This window comes from Hibiscus syriacus, unplaced genomic scaffold (assembly GCF_006381635.1).
Source record: "Hibiscus syriacus cultivar Baekdansim isolate YM2019G1 unplaced genomic scaffold, ASM638163v2 tig00002841_pilon, whole genome shotgun sequence".
Lineage (NCBI taxonomy): Eukaryota > Viridiplantae > Streptophyta > Magnoliopsida > Malvales > Malvaceae > Hibiscus > Hibiscus syriacus.
This window is the reverse complement of record NW_024061948.1, coordinates 148,463-174,571: the sequence shown is the minus strand read 5'-3', so window position 1 is coordinate 174,571 and position 26,109 is coordinate 148,463. Positions and strand designations below refer to the sequence as shown.

Sequence of the window (26,109 nt, the reverse complement as noted above, 5' to 3'; positions counted from 1 at the left end):
CGTAAATCAGCAATTCAATGATATTTTAAAATATCATTGGGTTGTTGATGTGGAAATTAAATAAATGATTTAAAAATTTCACATCAGCATTAAAAAATAATAAAAAATCATATCAGTATTATCATTAATTTTGTAATTATGTATCATTAAAGCTAACAAAAATTAGATATGATTTTAAAAAATAATAATTAATTAAGGTTTGTTAAAGTGGTAATCACTCAGCAGTTTGATACCACTTAAGCAATGTCTTAAGTTCAAGTTCTTGTGTATGTAAAAAATCTCTGTTGGGAGACTCACTTACCAAAATCATGTGTGTAATGTGGGTCGGTCGGGATTAGTCAAAGCGAAGCTTTGGAATTGAGAGGGCAACCAAAAATAATAATTAGATGACGAAAACAAAAATTAACAAGGTCTTTTGGCAGGAATCTTAACCCCTCAATCCTCATATTAGTCTCAAGGAAGTTAACATGGAGCAACAACAATACAGGGTTTCTACATCTTCCTTGCCCATATATTTGGTCACTTAAAACCCATTTTTTAAAGCTTTGTTCATCATTCATTTTGGGTTGTGGAAACCGGAAAACTGCAAAAGTGAAGTGTTTAATAAGGTCGTTTTAATGGATGAGATGATTTGGTCCTCCATTTTTGGTTTGATTTCTGCAAAACTAATGAACTGTTTTGAATTAAGATTTATTGCTGGTATCTTTCCTCTTTCTACTTCCGAAATCATTTAAGTGCAACCATTTATCTGTCCTGATCTAGGGACGAACACGTTATTTTTTATCTTATCTTAGAGGATTAACTTATACAACTCAAAAGACGTAAATAAATTAACAATAAAAAATACAAATAAAATTTAAGTGAAAATTTGAAATTTTCCACTGTCTCGTTTGCATTTCTCGGTCCATCCCTACGTGGACCTATTTTGAGAATCGATTGGACCGGTGAATGTGGGACCATTGTCAAAAGATGATGCCCGACGACCAGGGCAAGTTGCATGTGGATCATCATTCCATGTCTTAAATTGAATGTCTGATCAAATCTTTTGAGTTATTACAAGGGAACAAACATCATTAAAATGTAATGGAACATGGAACTGAAGAATGTTTTTAAGGCATGTTTGCTTGCTTACAGTTTTTGTCTGCAAGTTCTGCTTCTTCGATAGGCTCAGAATTTCTGGGGCTTTGTCTTCTTTTCTCGTTCACAAGAAGAATTACACATTTGCAAGTGAAGAACACAATCATCAATCCAAGTGAAAGCACCAAAATGAATTCAATCACTATAACCGATTCCAGAGCTGTCGCCACCAAAACCCCAACAGTTTGATAATCAGTTTATCACTTCGAATCTGTATTCGGCACATATCCGAACATAACTATAAGGATATGGGGAAGAACAACTTACTACGAATTGTCGATGAGCTCATCGGTTTCCTTTTGATCAGATTTACGGTAGCCTCCACGACCAAAGGCTTTGTTATCCTATCGATACAATCGGAGTAACATCCATACCGTCCTAAATCGTTTACTTTAACCGTTAAATCCGCAGCGTCATGTTCTCCTCCCTGAAAGAAAGACCAGATGATTAATCCAATCCTTCCCTATGTACATATAGTAGCTGCAGAATATGATAAATTTTACGTGGTAGGATAAGTGTTGCATGATTGCGTTGCAATCGATGATCGATGCTCGGAATCTTATTCCGATAGCTCTGACTACGAACTGTTTCGAGATGGTAACATATGTTTGAAGAGGTTGCCATTGATAACTGTTCTTCGACTTCAGTTCAGTCGAATCTATAAGAGCAGCCGGTAGTGTTGCTAGCAAATATCCATCACTAACTTCCATTGAAAACGCCAGTTCAAAGCCTGACTCACCCCCTAAAATTTTGTACCAGCACGGTGTTACTCGGACTAGAGTATTGTGTCCTAATCGTAGTTTAAGCATTTCAAAGACTTACCATTGACATTAAGAACATCCGGATCACCGATGGAGAACGGAAACCGATCTGTTTCTTTGTTGAACAACAAAGATTCATCCCTAGTGTCGTAACCGGATTTCGTCCGGGCACGAAATATTTATTTGACGGGAAAAATGATGTGAATAAATGGTTTTTGAAAATAATTTGGGAGTCGCCATCGGCCTTTTGGGTCAGGTAGGTCGAATACCTAAAAAAATATCTTTTAAAAGAGTTTTTAAGAAAACATCAATTAAAAGATAAACTGATCTGCGTTTTAACCAAAAATTTGTTCTTTTTAATAATAAAAAGGGATTCGTTGTCGGTTACGTTTAGGGAAGGATTAGCACCCCTACAACGCCCAAAATTGGTACTTTTTAATTATAAATTGTCTCTATTATTAAAAATTAAAAAAATTCAAAATATATTTAATTTAAATTTATATTATTTCAAAATTAAAAAATATCGGAAAAGAACTTCTAGGTGCCTTAAGACAGCTCTTTTCTTCAATATTAAAAAATAAATAAATGACAAACATTTTTTATGACAAAAATTTATTTTAATATAGTAAGATATTTATTTATTAAAAAATATCAGAAAATGGCTTCTAGGTATCTTAAGACAGCTCTCTTCTTTGATATTAATAAATAAAAATATATTAAAATTTTAATATTTTAAATAAAACTAAATTATAATTTTTATAATATTTAATTATTTAAAATACCAGAATAGGACATCCAGTTATATTAAGACTGCCCTTTTCTTTGATATCGAAAATAAATAAACATTATTATTTAAAAAATATATATATATATTTATATGACTAAGATAATAATAAAATAATAATTAAAGAAATAATTAAAATAAAAAAAGTAATAACAAAATAATATTGTAATTAAATAATGATCAAAATAAAAGAAATTCAAAAATTATAAAACTAAATATAAAGTATTAAAAATAAAGATAATAATTCGAAATATTATGAAAGATAATGATTAATAGTGTAATTTAACCTAATTAATTAATACGTGATTAAAATAATAATTAATAAACTATGAGGGACTAAATTTGATATTTTCCTAAATATATATAATACAGTTAATGGTTAAAATATAATAAAATAAAATTTAAACACTAAATTAAAATGATTAAAAGTCAATTTCAGTGACTAAATTGCAAAGTTACAGAACTATAAGGGTTGCGGAAAGGGTTTACCCTTTCTTAAATTACACAGATACCCTCCCCAGAACGACGTCGTTTGGGGAGGGTTTTAAATACCCTAAACGCCTGGCCCGAAGGGCCAAGCTTCTCATTTGCCTCTTTCCTTTCTCTCTCAAAATGAGAGAACCAGAGTTCTCTCTGGTTTCTCTCTAGTTTCCCTCGACGGAGGGAAACCGGCAGCCATAGGCCACCGTACTCCGCCGCCGGCCACTGCCGCCGGCCACCGTAAACGGTGGCCGGAATTTACCAAAAATACCCCCAAAGCGTAGATCTAAACGTCTTAAGGTCCGATCTAAGGTTATTTTAACCTAAAACCCCATAATATATCGTAAATCTACGATTTTCACCTTCGGTATTTTGGTTCTCCGGCGACGTTTGGGGTTCTCCGATGACAGAGTAAGTTCCTCTGTTCTCTTCTTCTTCTTTTTTTTACTGGTTCGTCGTTGATTGGGATCGTTGGTAGCTTTCTGTCTTCTTTTTTTTTTCTCGTCTCTGTTCTCTGTTGCTGTCCGTTTGTGTTCTTCTCCTCTCTCCTCTGGTTTGTTGGTTGTTGTCTCCGTTCTTTGCTTGCTGTCTTTTTTTTTTCTTTTGCAGGCGCGATGGCTTTTATAGCCATGGAGGTACGCCCTTCAGACCGGTTCCAGTGGGGACTTCTGGTGAGTCACCATAGCTATGGCGGTGACTCACCATAGGGCTCGATGTGGGTATCTTCGTGGCGTTCTGGAGACTTCTTTATGGGAGTCGTGGTAGCAGGGGATCGTCGGCAGCATATGGTTGGGTCACCTGGCAGTGGGAGTGTCGGCAGAGGCGGCGGCTGGCCTTCTGGAAGCATCAGAGGTGGCTGGGGCATGAGATGAGAAACCCTAGTTGGGTTTTAGGGTTTATGTTGGGCTTTTGTATATGGGCCACATTGTTTGGGCTTGCAAACTGGGCCTGAGTTCTTGTAATTGGGCTCTGGGATTTAATGTAATTTGTAATATTTATTTAATAATAATAATGATAACAATAATAATATTTATAATAATAATAATAATAAATAATAATAAAAGTAAACTGAAAAAATTAGTGTCTACAGCTGCCCCTCTTTGCTCATTCTTGTGTTAACAAGAATAGAGCAAAGACGAAAAAGACAATAATTTTTCATTTAGCTTATTTTGAGTAGGATGAAAATGTTGAAAACATTCTGCCCAGAGGTCTTAAAAACATCAAAAAGCTCCCGAAGGCTTTTTGGAAACATCATGCACTGAAGGATTTACAGATGACCCTGAGGGTTTGAAAACATCAAAAAGCTCCCGAAGGCTTTTTGAAAACATCATGCACTGAAGGACTTACAGATGACCCGAAGGCTTTGAAAACATCAAAAAGCTCCCGAAGGCTTTTTGGAAACATCGTGCACTGAAGGGCTTACAGATGACCCGAAGGCTTTGAAAACATCAAAAAGCTCCCGAAGGCTTTTTGGAAACATCATGCACTGAAGGACTTACAGATAACCCTAAGGCTTTGAAAACATCAAAAAGATCCCGAAGGCTTTTTTGGAAACATCATGCACTGAAGGACTTACAGATGACCCTAAGGCTTTGAAAACATCAAAAAGCTCCCGAAGGCTTTTTGGAAACATCATGCACTGAAGGACTTACAGATGACCCTGAGGCTTTGAAAACATCAAAAAGCTCCCGAAGGCTTTTTGAAAACATCATGCACTGAAGGACTTACAGATGACCCGAAGGCTTTGAAAACATCAAAAAGCTCCCGAAGGCTTTTTGGAAACATCATGCACTGAAGGGCTTACAGATGACCCGAAGGCTTTGAAAACATCAAAAAGCTCCCGAAGGCTTTTTGGAAACATCATGCACTGAAGGGCTTACAGATGACCCGAAGGCTTTGAAAACATCAAAAAGCTCCCGAAGGCTTTTTGGAAACATCATGCACTGAAGGACTTACAGATGTGAGAAATAGTTTACTAAGTAAAAAACTAAGAAAATCTTTTCTTACTTTTCAACAACTTCATTTTAGAAAAGATAAAATGAGAAACTATGAAAATCGTTTTCTCATTATGTTTCAAAATAACATATTGATTAGGTAACATGCCCTAATCTCAAGATAATTTTCATTCTTGTGGATTGCATCTATCACTTCTTCAGATGTTTGTATGATTCCTGTATTTGTGGTTTTGAATACCTTCTTCTTGTAAGGTATTTCTTACCATGAATCTTTTTGTTCTTCCGAAGATCTGTAAAACTTCATGTTTGAATGCACTCAGATGTATCAATGTAATGCATTGTCTATTGTGTAAATGATATTCTTATGAATGCATGAATGTTGATGCAATCTTCATTTGACTTCAAAGTGGTGAACTTGGTCTTCTTCTAGTTCATCATTTATTGCCAGGGTTACCTCTGGATATCAATGTAGCAACTTATGCTATAAAGCTTACATTCATGCAGAATCATCTGATCAACTTGTATCTTTGCTGTCTTCTTTGCTTCATGAAAGTCTTAGAAGAAATATTTCACTTGTGGAACTCTTGCTGTAGTCAGAACTATGACCTTGATGCCCCATTTTGTCTTGGATAAAACCAACTTTATTTGTTTGGACTTGTGTAGAAATCCCATAAAGCTTTCATCTTTGAAAAGAGAATCTATCATCTGACTCAGCAGGGATTAATTAGGAGAGTAGAGTTTGTTCTAATTTGACTCTTGAAACACATCACAAGGAAGATTTATTCCAATTCTTTTCATGTCTCCACATATAATCAGATCTCGAATCAGGCAACTTGGACCAATATCATGTCGAGATGCTTAACAACAACCTGTAGTTCAACCTTAGTTGACCCCATTAGTTTCTTGTTTAAAATTTCAACTTTCCTTGGAAAGAAATCTTAATTATATCTCACTTCTAATCTTGGGGTTGAAGAAGACAAACTTCATCTTGGATCAATAAATAGAAACCATATGATTGCAACCTTGGTTCAGCACCATAATCACTGGTTCGTAAAACATTTGACAATACATTCATCTTTTCCTGTAGTTTCTGCTCGGATTATTGGTCAAGGAAGCATTTGACAACACATTCATCCTTTCCTGTGGCTTCTGTTCAGATGTTCGTAAAACATTTGACAACACATTCATCCTTTCCTGTGGCTTCTGCCAAGATTTCTCAATCATTGAAGCTCTTTGCCTAATGTTCAAAGCTTTTGAATGACGTCACAAGACCACTTGAGAACAAAACTCAGTGGGGATTCAAGTGTAATGTTGGTATGACCAAAAAGTTGGTCAAATTCACAAGATATGCTGGTGTCGAATTGAATAGGAGACACTAACTGATCTTGATATCATCTCGGGCAAAGACAAATGTGATACTGATCACATTTTCTTCTATAATGATCTTTGTAGGAATTAGAAACACATCAACTGTAGGATCAATGTACAGAAAGATATCCGTGGAATTTTTGCAGCTGGGGATGAAATACAAATGATAAAACCAAAATAGATGAAAACTTAGTTCATCTTGGCTAGCGATGATGATCCCAAATAACAACGGGAATAACAGTAATATAAGTGAGAGTCGAGTCTCCCTTTTCAATGTCATCAAGGAAGCAAAAACTGATGTGAAAAACAGCTTCATAATCTCAATAGTATGGTTGAAACAATTTGCTAGGAATCTCAAAGAAATATTTTCAATTATCACCGACACACAGAAGGCCAAATTCAATGCTGAGATCTTAAGGAACTGAACCCTGGATCAAGTAGTCTACCTGAGGATCATCTTTATTCATGCAACCGTAATGTAGTTTATCAAAGAACACACTGTCATGTGACATACGATTAAGAAGATTAGGTATTTGAAAACATACTTGCTGAGTAAACATTTATTCAACATCATGATCATAATGTAATTGCCTGATGAACGAAGCAATTATGTATAGTCAGCTCGACTGTCACTGTTTCACCATTTTCATTCTTCATATCTTTCTGTCTCATTGGAAATACTTGTTCAAGTCAATGATCTTTACACAGGATATTGTGGGCCTTCAGCATGCCCCAACATTGGCTAATACAAGTGTTCAAAATGCATCAACAGTTCTGATTCTGGTTGAAATGGGTTTTCAGCATGCCCCAGCATTTTGCTGATAAATATTCAGAATATTTCAACATTTCTGATTCTGTTTGAAAAGGGTTTTCAGCATGTCCCAATATTTGCTTCTTGTTAATCTGAGTCTTCAAAATACCCCACATGGATCTGTCTGAAGTGAGCTTTAAAATGCCCCAATATTTGCTGATACATATGTTAAAAGTGTGCTCAACATTACTTCTTGTTGAGATGAGCCTCCAAGAATGCCCAAATATTCATATTGCTGTGAGCCTTCAAAATGCCCCAATATTCTATTTCTGGTTGAAAATGGCCCTCAAGATATCCCTCTAGATCTGTCTGAGATATGTGTTTTCTGAATGAGGTGACTATTTTATGTATCTGGAGGGATTTAGTCAGACAGAGCAATATAAATAGCTTGGTAATCCGTTCCAGGCTGACATAGTGGCTTATCATCTTTCAGTGAAAGCCATCTCTGAAATATACTTTTCTGTGGGAGAGAAACCAATTTATGCAAACAATAATCTGATGCAATGACAAGACTACATATACAATGGTACAAGCTCATCAAAAATCCGCACCCATGCAACATGTTGATTCTGATAACAACTCATCTGATTATGAAGCGATCTTTCAGGATGATTTCACATATATTGATAGTTCTTCTGATATCGAGGAAATCATGAATTCTGATTCTGATGAGGAGAGTAAACTGTTATACTTGACAAAAATGGGATTCTCAGAGGCTGAAGCTTTAATAACCATGGAGAGATGTGGTTCAGATTCATCAATTGCAGAATTGACATATTTTATATGTGCTGATCAAATGGCTAAGGTTACTGACGCACTTCTTATGGTAGAAGATAGGAAGCCATTATGCAATGATCCCAATTACAAGCAAAGACGAAACTTGGGCTATGATTTGTGGAAAAGGAAGAAGCAGAGGAAGCTTGAAAAGAAGCTTCTTAATGAAGATGATCATGCAATTTATCTTTTAATTCCAATGATCGGTTCTGGGGTTCCTACCGAATCAGATCAGATAACTCAAAGAACACTTCCAGAAGATGCTATTGGGTCTCCTTATTTCTACTATGAGCAAAATTCATCTTTCAAATCCAATGATTGATTTTGGAGTTCATACCAAATCAGATCAGATAACTCAAAGAATACTTCCAGAAGATGCTATTGAGCCTCCTTATTTCTACCATGAGCACATGGCACTTGTTCCAGTTAATGTTTGGACTGGAATATCACAGTAATTATTCGATGTAGAGCCAGAATTTGTAGATTTGAAACATTTTCATGCTATTACACTGAAAAGGGCTATATTCATAATTCTGCCCATTGAGAACAGATTTTCTCTTATTCTGCTTCCTCCATGTACTGATGCTTTTCCATTGACAAAGAAATGATGGTCTTCCTGGGATCCAAGAACAAAGTTGAACTGTTTATAAACATGTACAGGAAGTGCCAAATTGACAGAAATGATCTGTAAGGCTCTTGAAGCTTATGACAACGAAACACCTTCGAGTGTCCAGAAGTATGTTCTTGATGAGTGCTTGAAAATGGAATCTGGTATGGATTAGAAGGAATAAAATGGTTCCACTTGAACCTGATGAGGTGGAAATGCTTCTAGGTTTCCCTAAAAACCATACACGAGGAGGAGGATCTGTTAGAGATATGTTCCCCGGTGGTATCCATGTCCTGTCTTTTTTCTTCTGGGATCAGTGATGCAGAGGCTGTCTTCTACTGTCTTGGCATATTTTTGAAAACAGATGTGCAAGAACTGAATGATGATCGGTTGGAGCAATTTATGAGTAAATTTGTCGAATTCGACCTTGTTGTCGGTGGCATCCAGCGTAACAACCTTACTTATATAAAAGGCCTATAATGGTAGATTATGTTCCAATGTCTTGTTCTGTGCCCTAAGTCCTCAAATTCAAATTCAGCAATCTTCTGAAGGACATAATGGATATCATCTTGACAAAGAAAATGATCGTCATAGAAAAAGTAGCAATGATGTATCAAGACTTGAGCCAACACCAGAGTGCAGGTAGTGACTTGTTCATGGCTTTATGATGTAATCTTCTAGAGAAAATGAATTGATGGGGTGGGAAAATAATCTGTCTGGTGATGTTTATTGCCCTCAGCATAAGATAAACGATAATCTTTCTTGATGAGCTGCTAATAATGTCATAGGGGAGTGTCACAAGTTTAATTCTCCAGACTTTCTGGCTTCTTGGACCACTTGCCTTCAAAAATGTGAAGTGCTTCATTATTCTGGCCTCGTTCATTCTTTTTCTACTACAGAGGTAGAATAAGCAACAATTGCTTCAAGGACCTTCCTCATTTGAGACTGTCCTGTTTGAAAATGTTTTTTCCTCCTTTGTTTATTGAAGAATGAAAGACTTTTACAAAGTATTGCCCTTCTTAGGTTCACCATAGAATCAGATCACAAACAATGAGTTTAATAAATATCAAATAAATCAACTACACTTTTAAATCATTCAAAAATCATAGTCCTATGGCAAGTGTCAAAATTATTGACTGATTTGAGGTGTGGGTGGATTTTGGTAAAGTAGGTTCTTTCAAGTTGGTTCAGTATGTCGTTTTGGCTTACACTAACTTGAAGAAATGATTGTTATGCCCATCTTGTAGAGATGCTTCTTGTTTCCTTATTCTCCGGAATGGCTTTGGGATGTGCGGTGTTTTATTAAGAGCTTAAGATCGTCTCTTATGTCATTATTGCACCATTCATTATTCGAGCCGCCTTTTTTAGGTTTTCAACTCGAATCCTCCTTTGGTTTCAAGATATTATTTAAAAATTTACATCTTGAACCCCCCTTTATCATTTTTCATATCATGCATTAAAGATTTTAAAAAATAATTTTTGCAAATAAAAATCAATCTTGGAAGACGGAATGAATTCTAAAGATATCATCTTTTACTTAGAAATCCATGTATGATTAGAATGGACTTTTCAGGCACGTAACGTAGGCCATGGCTTATGGTTACGAAAGAAAGGGATAAAAAGGCCCAAATAAGTGTTTAAGGGTAATCAAACCAAGGATCAATTCATTCTGATGCCATCAATCTTGCCTTGCTTAACTTGGATCTGCTTTGTTGGGGATTTTTCCATCATTTGGATCCCTCTAGACTGCCAAATTTTGGATTCATTTCCAATTTCTCATATCTTCAGCATTTCTTGCTCTTCTTGTTCGTACTTGATCAACCTTGTAACTTGAGGCTCAATAAGTAACCCATCTTGATTCAATTTTCTTTCTTCTTTTTCTTTTTTGTTGTTTTTTTTTATTTTTGTGTTTTTTTTTCTTCTTTCTTTGCTGGATGAGTATAATACTTCAACTGCTTTGAGCACCTCCTTTTCCTTTTGCATTTTGGAGATTTTCCATTATTCTTGATTGGATTGATCTTCAAGCACTCTGTATTTGATATACCTTGTAATTCAAAACTTTCTTGACTTCATGGAAACTTGTCTTCGTAATAAAACTGTACTGACAATCTATATTCTTGTGAGCAAATATCCTTTACCTTGCCCCCTAATGTTGAGGGTGATCCTTGGTTAGGGTTGAATCAGAAGAAAACATTATTCAGGCTCAAATGGGGACAACAAAGGATATATATATATATTAAAGGATAAATGAAACAATGCCGTTCATCATCTCATACACAGAAACCTTTGTAAAAAAGAGGTATCTCCAGGGGGATGAATATTTAAGATTAATTTTACTTACATGAAAAATGTAATTAATGCATGATATATTTATTTCAATCAATCACTTTCCCCTTCTTCTTGAGTATGCCCTAATCACCCGAAATCATCTTCAATGAGTTGGTCCATGATACCTCATCTCGTCTCTTCTTGTAGTAAGATTAACGGATAATTGAAAGTTTGGTTCTTTTGAGGTCTTTTGGTTTATGATGGTTTTGTGTTTGGAAGGACAAATGTGTGACTTATAAAGTCATGTATGTGGTGGAAGGTAGTATCATCAATCAATTGACTATACCCGAAAAGGTAAGCATCTGGAGTAGGTGTCTCAAAAACAGGTGGAGACACTTCTTTAGAGTCGCAGATAAATGTAGTGTCAGGATTTGGTTTTGGTAAGGGTCGAGTAATTGGCATTGGATGGGATATGGAAGATATAATTTTATCACTTGCCAATAGATCTATAACTCTTGCAAATTTAAAAGAATATTTAATCTACTTGATACTCAATAATCTCAAGATTAAAACTTGATTCCTTGCTCATAACCTTAATAAGCAATACATATTTATTTATTGCACAAAAGGTGGAGGAAGGAAAAAAACAAGTTCAAACAAGATGCTGAAAATAAAAAGGTACTACAGTGGTAGATAACACTTCTACTTGTTTATGCATCATCACTCCTTTAATGTCGGTTGTGTAATAAGATCAGAGTCATTGTCTTCATTTGCCCCCCATTTCTTGATCATTTTTTGTGTCAAGACTCTTTTGTCAACAAGCATCTCTATTTCTTTTAACAGTGGCCTACAATTGCCTGTAGAATGCCCTTTTACCCCCAAGTGGAAATTACAAACACTATCTTGATCATAGCTATGAGCAGAAGGGTTTGATGTCACTTTAGTTGGTTTTGGTGTGATGTATTGACCTTTAACCAAATGAGGATACAAGTCTGAAATGGAAGTTTGGAATACTTCCAAAGTTTGTCTTGATCGCATGACTTTCTTTGGTCGATCCGAACAGTTACTTGCTCTTTTTCTTTTGCAATTGCGAGGACTCTGGATGCAACATTCATTCACATGATCAGCTTTTGCTTTTTGATCCGTCGGGCTCCTGGATGTGACTTTTGAGTTTTCTTCATTGATTACATTCTCAATTAAATCTCCACTTGTCACAAGATTCTCGAATTCAGTTGTCGGATTTGCCTGCATTAACTCGAAGAAAGGCGCTGGAAGGGAATCATGAAACATACGTGATATCTCTTCTTCTAACATGGGAGGTTGAATTTGTGCTACCACTCCTCTCCATCTTAAAGCATATTCTTGAAATCTTTCATTGGTTTTCCTTTTTACTCTTCGAAGATCCATACGTGTTGGAGCTAAGCCTTTAACATACCGATATTGTCCCAAAAATGCATCAGCTAAATCTACCCATTTCTTGATCTGTTCTTGGGTCAACTGATTGTACCAGACTACTGCTGAGTTAACAAGGCTATCATGGAAAGAGTGAATTAACAGGTCATCAGAATTTAAATATCCTCCCATTTTTCTGCAAAACATTCTTAGGTGGATTAGGGGACAACTTGTGCCATCATATTTCTCAAAATCAGGCATTTTGAATTCATGGGGAATAATCAAATCTGGAACCAAGCTAAGCTCTCTTGCTTCTAATTCTTTGTGGGAAGTATCAACACATTTCATATTTTTGATTGATTCATCCATCTTCTTGAATCTTTCCTCATATTGCGAATAATGAACAAGGCTATTCTTTGGGTTCAATTGGGATGCCCCAGAGGGTTTTACCATTTTCGACTCTTCAATCTGACAGCATGATTTTTCTTTAGCAGTTATCTCTTCTTTATCAGATTCTATTCCCTGAATAATTTGATCTGATCCATCTGGTACTGAATCTGATGTTTCTTTCCTTATATCCGGAGGTAACCCTGTCAATTGTTCTGGCCACTGGTCTTGTAGTCCCTTATAAGATTGCTCCATTGTTTTCATGATGACAGTAAAGTAATATGAATGAATGACCTTGGTTTTACTGTTACAAAACCTTTCATTAATTATTAACATGTTTTTATAATTAAAATACATGATAGTATTTAAATAAAATGTGAAAAATGCATAAATGGAAAAATAAGAATGCAAAATGTGCAATTCAAAGATTATAAAAAGTAAAAATACAAAATGAAAATGCACAGATACAAAATGTAAATGTATGTATGAAAAGGTGTTACTTAAGAGTGATCATCTTAGAACAGATTTCATTGAACACAAAAGCTTCAGTACATCAAACAAAACTTTTACATGTAGGGGACAACATTCAGTTCTAACTTCAACAAAACTTTACATATAGGGAATAACTTTCCCATTTTCTTCTCTAAAACCAAGTTAGTTTATCAGCTTATGGACCATATTGCTTGTCTGAACTGCAGCTTCTTCCATGACATTCTGGTGTTCTTTCATCTCCTATGTCAATTCTTGGAGTTGATCATTTTCCTTTGTGAGAGAACATTTGTGTTCAAAAAGTTTTTAGACAAGATCTTCATGTATGTTGCAACTCTTTTTCAGTTTGGTGATCCCTGCTATCCACTCTTCTGGGGTGTTTCCTATACCAGCATTTTGAAAGGCTTGACTGACCTTCTGGAAATCTTCATGTATGGTTTCCATTTTGGTGCTCAATTTATCGTTTTCAATCCTCAGATGACGTATTTGAGCTTCAAACCTCAGCAAATCTTCTTCTCTCTGGGCGCCCCTACTGATACTCTTACCTTTGAAGACTTTTGGTATTAATCTAGCAGGACCCTCGGTTACCAAACTAGGTCGATCATTTACCATAAATTGTAAGGTTCCATGATCCAAAAGACTTTGGACTCGGCGTTTGAAGGCAAGACAATTCTCGATGGTATGTCCTTGAGCTCCAGCATGATATTCACAATGAACGTTGATGTCATACCAATTTGGATACGGAGGTTGGAATGGTTTTATGTAATATGGAGCTATTTCTCGTACTTCAAGTAACTTTTCATACAAATCTTTATATGATATAGGTATAGCATCAACATGAGAACCGCCTTTTGTCTTGAATTGAACCTGAGTTTTAGATATCGGGAGCATACTAAACTTCGATGATTTCAGATTACATGGTTTCTTTTCTTCTCTGGGAGCTTGTACCGTCGTCACTATTTCATTGGTATCTCCAGACGATTGGTGAATACGAATGATGACTGTCTGTAATTTCTCCAATGGGTTTAGATCCGAAGTCCCTTGTATATATGAAATTGCAGGATTATCTTCATTAAGCTTTCTCTCTTTCTGTGCATGAATCTCTTCTCTTTTGGCCAAAACAGATATTCTATCCATCATTTTGGACATCTGCTCTCTTATTTCTCGTATCTCCTTTTGTTCTTCAATGGTCATACGATCTTTGGGTGCATAGCTTGCTTCTATCCTCAGAGTTTTTTCAGGATGTCTTTTCTTGGCCGCATCATATTTTGTTTGATCATAGAACTTTTTGTCCATTTATGATTTCTTTCTAATTTGATGAACAGTCTTTTCAGTTAACACCTTTTGGTCATGATCATGCAATGTAAACAAAAGAAAATAATTTAAACAAATTAGAGCAAAAATAACATACATGGGAAAATAAGAAAAAAATAAAATAGTTAATACCAACTAATTGAAAGAAAAAAAATTTATTTATCATGGTATATAATAAATCCTAACCTCATGCTTTCTAGTTCCATGCTTTGTTTGGAAAAATTAACCTAACCGCATGATTTCTAGTTCGCATGCATTTATTCAGGGAGAAAAAATAATAATAAATTAAAAGCTAGAGCTTATTTCTCCTTTGTGTACACCTATGAACAAAGGTTTAGTACTGTCTTAGATTAGGTGAAGTGCTAGGGTTTATTATATGCAAGGTTTCAGATCTAAGAATAAAGGTACTCGAACTGTCCTTGTTGATGCCCCTTTGGGTTGTCAACCCTCAATCCTAGTCCATTACAGACTTAAGCGGATCGAGTTCAATTCGAGGGGATACATTTCTCTATACCTGACACGGAGAATAAATTCTCACGAAGACATAGAGCATATGAACCCCGAAAGTTACTTGCTAGGTCTGACACGGAGAATAAATTCTCACGAAGACGTCGCTTTCACTCTCACTTAAAAGGGACAAACTCAATTATAGAGCTTTATGTTATGCAATGCAAGTGTTGTGTGTGAGGAGAAATGTTCAAACCTCTAACAGAAAAAATAAATAATGAAATAAAATATTTGCAAATAAAATGAAATATTAATAAGAAAAATATATAAATACTATGAAAATAATAAGTATATAAAAAATTTGAAAAGAAAGAATTAAAAATTAAATATATTAACTTTTAATTTTTAATTAAGAGAGACAATTTATAATTGATTTTAAAGTTTGACAGTCCCCAGCGGAGTCGCCAAGCTGTAGTAACCGGATTTCGTCCGGGCACGAAATATTTATTTGACGGGAAAAATGATGTGAATAAATGGTTTTTGAAAATAATTTGGGAGTCGCCATCGGCCTTTTGGGTCAGGTAGGTCGAATACCTAAAAAAATATCTTTTAAAAGAGTTTTTAAGAAAACATCAATTAAAAGATAAACTGATCTGCGTTTTAACCAAAAATTTGTTCTTTTTAATAATAAAAAGGGATTCGTTGTCGGTTACGTTTAGGGAAGGATTAGCACCCCTACAACGCCCAAAATTGGTACTTTTTAATTATAAATTGTCTCTATTATTAAAAATTAAAAAAATTCAAAATATATTTAATTTAAATTTATATTATTTCAAAATTAAAAAATATCGGAAAAGAACTTCTAGGTGCCTTAAGACAGCTCTTTTCTTCAATATTAAAAAATAAATAAATGACAAACATTTTTTATGACAAAAATTTATTTTAATATAGTAAGATATTTATTTATTCAAAAAGATCAGAAAATGGCTTCTAGGTATCTTAAGACAACTCTCTTCTTTGATATTAATAAATAAAAATATATTAAAATTTTAATATTTTAAATAAAACTAAATTATAATTTTTATAATATTTAATTATTTAAAATACCAGAATAGGACATCCAGTTATATTAAGACTGCCATTTTCTTTGATATCGAAAATAAATAAACATTATTATTTAAAAAAAATATAATATATATATATATATATATATTTATATGACTAAGATAATAATAAAATAATAATTAAAGCAATAATTAAAATATAAAAGTAATAACAAAATAATATTGTAATTAAATAATGATCAAAATAAAAGAAATTCAAAAATTATAAAACTAAATATAAAGTATTAAAAATAAAGATAATAATTCGAAATATTATGAAAGATAATGATTAATAGTGTAATTTAACCTAATTAATTAATACGTGATTAAAATAATAATTAATAAACTATGAGGGACTAAATTTGATATTTTCCTAAATATATATAAATACAGTTAACGGTTAAAATATAATAAAATAAAATTTAAACACTAAATTAAAATGATTAAAAGTCAATTTCAGTGACTAAATTGTAAAGTTACAGAACTATAAGGGTTGCGGAAAGAGTTTACCCTTTCTTAAATTACACAGATACCCTCCCCAGAACGACGTCGTTTGGGGAGGGTTTTAAATACCCTAAACGCCTGGCCCGAAGGGCCAAACTTCTCATTTGCCTCTTTCCTTTCTCTCTCAAAATGAGAGAACCAGAGTTCTCTCTGGTTTCTCTCTAGTTTCCCTCGACGGAGGGAAACCGGCAGCCATAGGCCACCGTACTCCGCCGCCGACCACCGCCGCCGGCCACCGTAAACGGTGGCCGGAATTTACCAAAAATACCCCCAAAGCGTAGATCTAAACGTCTTAAGGTCCGATCTAAGGTTATTTTAACCTAAAACCCCATAATATATCGTAAATCTACGATTTTCACCTTCGGTATTTTGGTTCTCCGACGACGTTTGGGGTTCTCCGATGACAGAGTAAGTTCCTCTGTTCTCTTATTCTTCTTTTTTTTACTGGTTTGTCGTTGATTGGGATCGTTGGTAGCTTTCTGTCTTTTTTTTTTTCTCGTCTCTGTTCTCTGTTGCTGTCCGTTTGTGTTCTTCTCCTCTCTCCTCTGGTTTGTTGGTTGTTGTCTCCGTTCTTTGCTTGCTGTCTTTTTTTTCTTTTGCAGGCGCGATGGCTTTTATAGCCATGGAGGTACGCCCTTCAGACCGGTTCCAGTGGGGACTTCTGGTGAGTCACCATAGCTATGGCGGTGACTCACCATAGGGCTCGATGTGGGTATCTTCGTGGCGTTCTGGAGACTTCTTCATGGGAGTCGTGGTAGCAGGGGATCGTCGGCAGCATATGGTTGGGTCACCTGGCAGTGGGAGTGTCGGCAGAGGCGACAGCTGGCCTTCTGGAAGCATCAGAGGCGGCTGGGGCATGAGATGAGAAACCTTAGTTGGGTTTTAGGGTTTATGTTGGGCTTTTGTATCTGGGCCACATTGTTTGGGCTTGCAAACTGGGCCTGAGTTCTTGTAATTGGGCTCTGGGATTTAATGTAATTTGTAATATTTATTTAATAATAATAATGATAACAATAATAATATTTATAATAATAATAATAATAATAAATAATAATAAAAGTAAACTGAAAAAATTAGTGTCTACACCTAGTGTTCTTCAACACAATGAATTCAGGAACGTTAACATATGGAGGATCATTAATGGGATCCACTACTACTTGAACATCCAAGTCATTAACTCCATTTCGGTTCCTGGCCGATACTCGAAGGTTGTCGTTCCCCTAAAAATTCCCATTCCTTGTATGATGAAAGTCATTGGAAAGTTATATCCTTGAATTCATGTCCGAAAATTGGAAAAATAGTACAGCTAAAACATAAAACATTCAATCGAGTTCGATGATTAGTACCCGAGATACTGAATTGACTGAAGGGCAAAATTGATCACTTCTAAACGTCCTTCAATGGTCAGATTGGTTCCTTTCTCGTCTCCTTTATTCACAGAAAATTCACTCCAAATCGGCTGCCAAAACTGCATTGACATAGTTGATAGAAATATTGTTCCATACATGGCACCGAGAATGACCGAGATATTCTCTGTCGGATCCGAATATTTCAATTCGAAGCCATTGAAACCACTGCAAACAGTGAGCTAAGAGTTCAGCTCTTGTGAAAAACAATGACTGATACGAACCATGAATTCGAGACAAAGCATGAACTATACCTGAATCTTGGACTTATTAGATCTTCAGTTGCCTGCAATTGGTTTGGAAAAGAAACAGACTGAGATGGAATGTTGAGTACAGATATTTTGACAGTAGCGGTAGCAAGGTATCATTAATGTTTGATATTGTATATATGAAAGAATCATTCCCAAAATAGTCTTTATAAGGTGTATATCTAAAGAGCATTCCATATTGCAGAAGCGAACCGTGAATTGGCTGCAAAAAACATAATATGTTGCATGTTAACAGGGAGTAAGAGCGGAAAAGATTCTCGGAATTCGACATCGATTGAATGACCTTACTTTAGAGAATTCGACAACGCTTGCATTGGCACCAGCAAAGTAGTCATTTTCCAACACCTGGCAGGGCATTAGAAGCAAAGATGTGTATCATCATAGTCTTGTGTTACTTGAATAACACGGCAATGCTAACTTACTTCCGTACACGTTAATCGCGAAAGGGCAGGGCGAGAAATGGTTTCCTTCGAACAATACACACATCTCGTAAGTGCCGACTTCCATGGCAAGATAGTGACCTATGTATGAACCATCATTGTTATCCACAAACATCCAGTTCGAGAAACCTGGCTTCTCAACTGAAGTAAGCACTATTCTTACTTCGTAGTTTCAGAAACAACGGGGATTTGAAAACAAATCCATCAACTGTACTACTATTTCATTTTAACCGGCTTCGGTGCCTTGGAAGCAAATTTCACTGCTCCTGAGATTGATATATTAACTTGACCTTGTTGAAAGAAAAACCACATGGCTGCTAACACTAGTAGCCGGTGGCTTTAATAATATTTTTTATTTTTTTATATAGTAAAATTGTTAAAAATTAGTCATTGTATTTTAGGGTATTTACAAATTAGTCCTTAAGATTTAGTTATAAATACCCTATCCCATTTAGCTTCAAAACCATCCCAAAGCATTCTAGCTTTCTTCCAATACTAGAGAGATTTTAGAGAGTTTCTTGAGAGTTGTTTTCTCCTTTTTATCTAGAGAGAATTATCATTGTTTTCTCCTTGGTAGATCGAGAGAGGTTGTAATTCCTATTTTCTCATAGTGAAATTCTTCTACCGTTGCCCGTGGTTTTTACCCTAAATATTTTAGGGGTTTTCCACGTAAATTTTGTGTCTCTTTTATCTTCATTTTTATTTTCTCAAATTATCAGTTGCGATTTTGCTCTATCTGATAGTCGTCTTCCGCAACAATTGGTATCAGAGCTAGATTAGAGTGTGTAATATCTGCTTATTGTCTTTGTGGTTGCCACCAAAAGGTGGATCCTCCAACATAAGAAAGTAAGAAGTTATTACCCATTCTTTGAATGTTCCAGAGAACTATTCACGATAGTGAAATAGTAGGAGCTATCCGTAAAAGAAGCTATGGCAACGAAATTTGATATTGAAAAATTCAATGGGAGAAATTTCTCATTGTGGAAATTAAAGATGAAGGCCATCTTGAGGAAAGACGGGTGTCTAGCGGCTATCAGTGAAAGGCCGACGGATTTCGCAGATGACAGCAAATGGAACGAGATGGACGGGAATGCTATGGCAAACTTTCATCTAGCATTAGCAGATGAAGTATTGTCAAGCATCGAGGAGAAGAAGATAACTAAGGAGATATGTGATCATCTCACCAAATTGTACGAGGCCACATCGTTGCACAATAAAATTTTCCTTAAGAGGAAATTGTATACTCTCCGGATGTCAGAATCTACTTCAGTGACGGAGCACTTAAACACACTGAACACGCTATTTTCTCAGCTTACATCCTTAAGCTGTAAAATAGGAGAACAAGAACGTGCTGAACTTCTACTTCAAAGTCTACCGGATTCGTATGATCAACTCATCATCAACTTGACAAACAGTAATGTCACTAGTCTAATCTTTGATGATGTTGCAGCTGCTGTTATACAAGAAGAAAATCGACGCAAGAATAAGGAAGACAGACAAGTAAATCTGCAACAAGCAGAAGCGTTGACAACGACGAGAGGGAGATCAATAGAACGTGGCCAAAGCAGCAGTCACAAATATGGTAGATCGAAGTCCAGAAGCAAAAAGAATTTAAAGTGTTACAACTGTGGAAAGAAGGGTCATTTGAAGAAGGATTGTTGGAGTCTAAATAAAAACTCCAATCCACAAGGCAATACCGCAAACACTTCAGATGATGGAGATGCTCTATGCTGTGAAGCGTCAACCACCGTGGAAGGTAGAAAACGATTTGCAGATATATGGCTCATTGATTCGGGAGCAACATATCACATGACCTCAAGAAGAGAATGGTTCCATCATTATGAACCTGTCTCAGGAGGATCTGTTTATAGTTGCAATGATCATGCCTTAGAGATCGTTGGCGTGGGAACCATCAAATTGAAGATGTATGATGGAACAATTAAAGTTGTTAGAGATGTGCGGCACGTGAAAGGCCTGAAGAAAAATTTATTATCCTACGGATTGTTGGATAATAATGCTAGCAAGATTGAAACACGGAAAGGAATCATGAAGGTGTTCCGTGGAGCGCTTGTGGTGCTGAAAGGCGAAAAGATAGCAGCAAACTTGTACATGCTGAAGGGAGAGACTTTGCTAGAAGCAGAAGCCTCTGTTGCCTCATGTAGTTCAGATTCTGCAATGCTATGGCATCATAAACTTGGACACATGTCAGAACAAGGAATGAAAGTCCTTGTGGAGCAAAAGCTACTTCCAGGCTTAACGAATGTATCACTTACTTTGTGTGAGCATTGCATAACAAGTAAGCAGCACCAGTTGAAATTCAACACATCAAATTCTAGAGGCAAAAGTATTCTAGAATTGGTTCACTCTGACGTATGGCAAGCACCAGTTACATCCCTAGGCGGAGCAAAATACTTTGTCTCATTTATTGATGACTACTCCAGGAGATGTTGGGTGTACCCTATTAAGAAGAAGTCAGATGTGTTTTCCACTTTCAAAAACTTCAAAGCGCGGGTGGAACTTGATTCTGGAAATAAGATCAAGTGTTTCAGAACAGATAATGGAGGAGAATATACAAGTGAAGAATTTGATGACTTTTGCAGGAAAGAAGGCATCAAAAGACAGTTCACAGTGGCGAACACTCCTCAACAAAATGGAGTGGCAGAGCGGATGAACAGAACCTTGTTAGAAAGAATAAGAGCAATGTTGAGGGATGCAGGCCTAGAAAAATCATTCTGGGCAGAAGCAGTCAATGCCGCCTGTTATTTGGTGAATCGAGCTCCATCAACTACAATAGAGCTGAAGACACCAATGGAGATGTGGACTGGTAAACCAGCTGATTATTCAAACCTCCATATATTTGGAAGTATTGTGTACGTGATGTACAACCCCCAAGAAATTTCAAAGCTAGATCCAAAATCCAGGAAATGCAAATTCTTGGGGTATGCTGATGGTGTAAAGGGATATCGCTTGTGGGATCCCACTGCTCACAAAGTGATCATTAGCAGGGATGTTATTTTTGTAGAAGATAAGCTACAAAGAAAAGAAGATGATGATAGCGCTGAAAAGTCAGAGACTACACATATACATGTGGAAAAGGAGGTTGAACAAAGAGATTCTTCTGAAGCAGAAACATCACATGATGAACAAGAACCAGAGAGTTCTGAAACTCCAACAACTCGTCAATCAGATCGTGTGAGAAGACTTCCCAATTGGCACTCAGATTATGTTATAGAAGGTAATATTGCATACTGCCTTTTAACAGAGGACGGTGAGCCATCAACATACCAAGAGGCAATAAACAACTCAGATGCTTCACTATGGATGATGGCGATGCAAGAGGAAAATGAAGCCCTTCATAAAAATAATACATGGGACATTGTGCCACTACCACAAGGAAGGAAGCCAATTGGTAACAAATGGGTCTTCAAAATCAAGCGAAATGGTGACAATCAAGTTGAGAGGTATCGTGCAAGACTGGTGGTCAAAGGATATGCTCAAAAAGAAGGTATTGATTTCAATGAAATATTTTCTCCTATGGTTCGACTAACAACAGTTCGAGTAGTTTTGGCAATGTGTGCTACATTGAACTTACATCTAGAGCAACTAGATGTTAAAACAACTTTTTTTCATGGAAATCTTGAAGAAGAGATTTACATGCTCCAGCCTGAAGGTTTTGAAGAAAAAGAAAAGAAGAACTTGGTTTGCAGGTTGAACAAATCTCTGTACGGTCTAAAGCAGGCGTCGATGTGTTGGTATAAGAGATTTGATTCCTTCATTATGTGCCTTGGATACAACAGACTTAATGCAGACCCTTGCGCTTATTTCAAGAGGTCTGGTGATAACGATTTTGTTATATTGATGTTGTATGTGGATGACATGTTGGTTGCAGGACCCAACAAAGATCATATTGAAGAATTGAAGGCACAACTGGCTAGAGAATTTGAAATGAAGGACTTGGGATCAGCAAACAAGATTCTAGGGATGCAAATTCACCGAGACAGAAGTAATAGGAAGATTTGGCTTTCACAAAAGAATTACTTGAAGAAGATCTTGTCACGATTCAGCATGCAAGATTGTAAGCCAATTTCTACCCCTCTTCCTATTAACTTCAAATTATCCTCCATTATGAGTCCTAGCAGTGAAGATGAGAGGATAGAGATGTCTCGAGTACCGTATGCATCAGCAGTGGGAAGCTTAATGTTCGCTATGATATGCACAAGACTAGACATTGCACAAGCAGTGGGAGTGGTTAGTCGGTACATGGCGAATCCAGGCAAAGAGCATTGGAATACAGTAAAAAGGATCCTGAGATACATCAAAGGGACCTCAAATATTGCATTATGTTACGGAAGATCAAACTTACTAATCAATGGGTATGTAGATTCTGACTATGCAGGGGATTTGGATAAAAGCAAATCTACTACAGGATATGTGTTTAAAGTTGCTGGTGGAGCTGTAAGCTGGGTTTCAAAATTGCAGTCAGTTGTGGCTACATCCACAACAGAGGCAGAATATGTAGCAGCTACACAAGTCAGTAAAAAAGCAATTTGGTTGAAGATGCTATTGGAGGAGTTTGGGCACAATAAAGAGTATGTCTCTCTGTTTTGTGACAGTCAAAGCGCCTTGCATCTAGCAAGGAATCCAGCATTTTATTCAAGAACAAAGCACATACGAGTTCAATATCATTTCATTCGTGAAAAGGTGGAAGAAGGAACGATAGATATGCAGGAAAATCCATACCAAAGACAACATAGCAGATTTCATGACGAAGGCAATCAACGCTGATAAATTTACTTGGTGCCGATCCTCTTCTAGCCTGTCAGAGACGTAAGCAGCATGATGGTACAAGGTAGAAAGAATGGTGTGAAGATATGACTGTTCCAATCAAATCTTCAAATGGGAGATTGTTGAAAGAAAAACCACATGGGCTGCTAACACTAGCAGCCAGTGGCTTTAATAATATTTTTTATTATTTTTTTATAGTAAAATTGCTAAAAATTAGTCATTGTATTTTAGGGTATTTACAAATTAGTCCTTAAGATTTAGCTATAAATACCCTATCCCATTTAGCTTCAAAACCATCCCAAAGCATTCTAGCTTTCTTCCAATACTAGAGAGATTTTAGAGAGTTTCTTGAGAGTTGTTTTCTCCTTTTTATCTAGAGAGAATTATCATTGTTTTCTCCTTGGTAGATCGAGAGAGGTTGTAATTCCTATTTTCTCATAGTGAAATTCTTCTACCGTTGCCCGTGATTTTTACCCTAAATATTTTAGGGGCTTTCTACGTAAATTTTGTGTCTCTTTTATCTTCATTTTTATTTTCTCAAATTATCAGTTGCGATTTTGCTCTATCCGATAGCCGTCTTCCGCAACAGACCTGTCAGAAAAAAAAATATATATTAAAGTATAAAACCATTCGGTTTCCTAGTATAATCATGTGAACCATATCAAGCTAGACGAGGCTCAGGAGGGATCGGGTTTTTTGAGGTTTGAATCGGTAACATAAACTCGAAAAGTTGTACCTGGTTTTACTTCCTTTGAGAATGGATTGCCACCATTTAGGATTATATTTCCACAGAACATATAAATTCTATAGATCCCACTCTTCTGAGGAGTATACATGACATTGAATGCAGTAGCTGAAACTGTCAAGCTTCCGGGAGACTGACTTTATAATCATACTGTCATTAAAATCTCAAACATAGCATACATACGTACATCCATACAGAGTTGCAGAACAAAAGCAATTCTTACAGTGTTGTTTAGGCCCATGGATGGAACAGAAGCAAGTTCGGTTTCACTTGTAGCAATGTAGGGCAATTCTCCTGCATAAGATAAGGCTGTTTATGACATGAAACGAAACCGAAATGTAGGTAAATTGCTTGAACATACACACCATGACAAATCTGTGTAGGATATATAGTAGGCGATACGGATGTGGAATCAATTTCCCTTTCAATTTCTACATGAAGTCTTTCGACTTCCACTGGGGAGGGATATTGGAAGGCATCGCGGAGATAAACCGAAAACTGTGCTGGTTCCCCAGCAACAGAGGTATTTTAACCTGTCCCGTTGATGATACTCTGTACTCCATCGCAATAACCTATTCGAATAGGTGTCGGACATGGATACTTTACGAATAAGAATCCGGTTAACATAGAAGCATAACGCACCTACAAAGACAGTATAAGCATATGGCGTATAGGAAATGCATTTGTTGTGCTTCATATGAAAAATGATGAGCAACAAGTTCCCTGCTTTTGACATGCTGAATGAAAACAGCTGAACCCGGGGTTCTACTTCTTCGAACTGCAAATCTGTTACGGGGATCGACAAATTCGTATCTTCCTCGATAACATCTGCGTCGAATTCATATAATCCCGGAACAAGGTTCCGGTATCGATATTGCTGGTATATAAGTATTTCCATCTTGGAAAAGATTTACCGTGCATTGAATTCAAATCTCCATTTGGCCACACAATTGGAGTCATCTAAAGGTCCTGCAAAAGCCGGATCGAGTTTACGATTACATGTTAAACTTGTATCTAACACTTACACCCGAGTCCGGGTAACATTAAAGCAAAGCAAATCACCTGGATTTACCTTGAATGGTAATGGAGAGCCATTCAAGGTCTGGTTTGCTCCTTGGATATTCAACAGGAAGTTTCCTGCTATAACAACCATGTACTCCATTATGGTATAACCAAATTCATTCCAAGCCATGGATGTTATGTTTAGCAAACTCGAAATGGAGCCATTTTCATGGAGAGCGGTCGTCGAGATGTTATAAGAACTCGGTTCTTTGTCCGTCGAAGTTACGTTATTTCTGAAGGCGTCTTTCGGGTGAATCAAAACCAGAGCCGTCAAACCGGCTTCGAATTCATCCCAGAATGCTAACCAGGAAGCAACACTGGCAGAAGGGTGCACTGGATCTGGTTCAACAGTGAAATGAAGAGATGAATCCATGACTTTGAAAGGGTCATCATTGATGATGACATTTAATAAGCCTGCAAGGATTAAAACAAAGGCAATCTGCCAAGTACTTGGATCGCCATTGATGTCTAGAAAAACACCAGATATGTAAGAACTATTCCCTGCCTTCCTGTTCACTGTAATCAAGGGATTAAAAGAAGTTCTATCCAGGGAAGCATTTGCTTTACTATCGAAATTCGCTATAACTTTGATTTTGATAGTTCAGTTTCCCCAGCTTTGAATGCATCCTTGTCATCCAACCAACTGAATGCAAACTTTAGTATTATTGCTTCATCTAAAACATGTAATAACATCGTACTAAATACAATAATTTAAGTTTGAAAATATAGTAGTATTTATGTGAATACCTGCAAAGAAAATGAGAATAATGTTAGGGTCGAAATTAAAATTAAGTGAAATTTGGCGCCATGATTGAGGAAAT

At 36.3% G+C, this 26,109-nt stretch overlaps 1 pseudogene; it reads right to left on the bottom strand.

Moving 5' to 3' along the window:
- Positions 1 to 891: 891 nt before the first annotated feature.
- Positions 892 to 25,981, bottom strand: LOC120159340 (annotated as a pseudogene).
- Positions 25,982 to 26,109: the final 128 nt, after the last annotated feature.